This window comes from Alligator mississippiensis, chromosome 2 (assembly GCF_030867095.1).
Source record: "Alligator mississippiensis isolate rAllMis1 chromosome 2, rAllMis1, whole genome shotgun sequence".
Taxonomy (NCBI): Eukaryota; Metazoa; Chordata; order Crocodylia; family Alligatoridae; genus Alligator; species Alligator mississippiensis.
Window position 1 is genome coordinate 142,301,721 of NC_081825.1, and position 1,003 is coordinate 142,302,723.

The following is a 1,003-nucleotide window of genomic DNA, read 5'->3' on the forward strand; positions in this document are numbered from 1 at the left end:
AGTAAGAGAAGAACTAAACTATATGCAGTTCACTCCCTGTGCACACTTTTAAGTGCTTTAGGATCCATGTGATATTCAGGAATGTTAGGCTTCATAACTTGATATCTAACTGTTGGGTATAAGAAATCTTACTCCATTTGGCATTAAAGAGTATTTGTTAACATCTGTGTTTCTACAACATGACAGACAAGAACAGTGAGATAAAATGACTTGTTATTTATTATCCTTTGCCAACAATGCAGTTGTCCCCAGAGTTTGAATTACACTTTGACTCTTGAGTGGGGGCTGCAAAAAAAATTGGCTGGGGTTGGGGCTGAGTGCACTGGCTGCCACCCATACTGGGGGGCTGGGGCCAGCAGCAGTGGTAGCCGGAAGGAGCTGCCACCACCGCCACCTGGGCTGCTTAGAAAGGTGTGAGGCAGGCCAGGGGCTGACCAGCAGGCTCCCCCTTAATTCGAATCCTGGTTGTCCCTGTCCAGAACACAGGTAGACCTGTCCTGCATAACTTAATTTAAGCAAGGTAGATACTAGTAGGTAATGCTGAGAAACCCAGTGGGAAGTATAACTAACTGTTTTTTGTTTACAGTCTATTAAATTAAATAGAAAGGAAGAAAGGGTGGAGTCTTTCAAGACCAGCTCAGGGACGATCTTACACGTAAAGAGGGTGCCTTGGAAGAAAGTACAGCGATAACTGTAGAATTTTTCATCTCTTAATGTCTTTGCATCAAACTTTTATGCCTTTCTAGAGAATAGGTATAGTCAAATACAAGTTATTAGGTTCAGTGAACAAACAGAGTAAAATTTATTGGCCTGCATGCGTTTTGCTGTTGACCTATCATGCAAGGTCTTCATACAGTATCTAGGATTTGTGAGACTGAGTGCATGTAATCTAACTCCAGTACCCCCATCTTATACGTTTTATCTGTACAATAACATTTATATTCTCCTGTGAATTTAATCAACATGTTTTCTGAAGATTCTCTTAGGGTTTGATCCAAAGCCT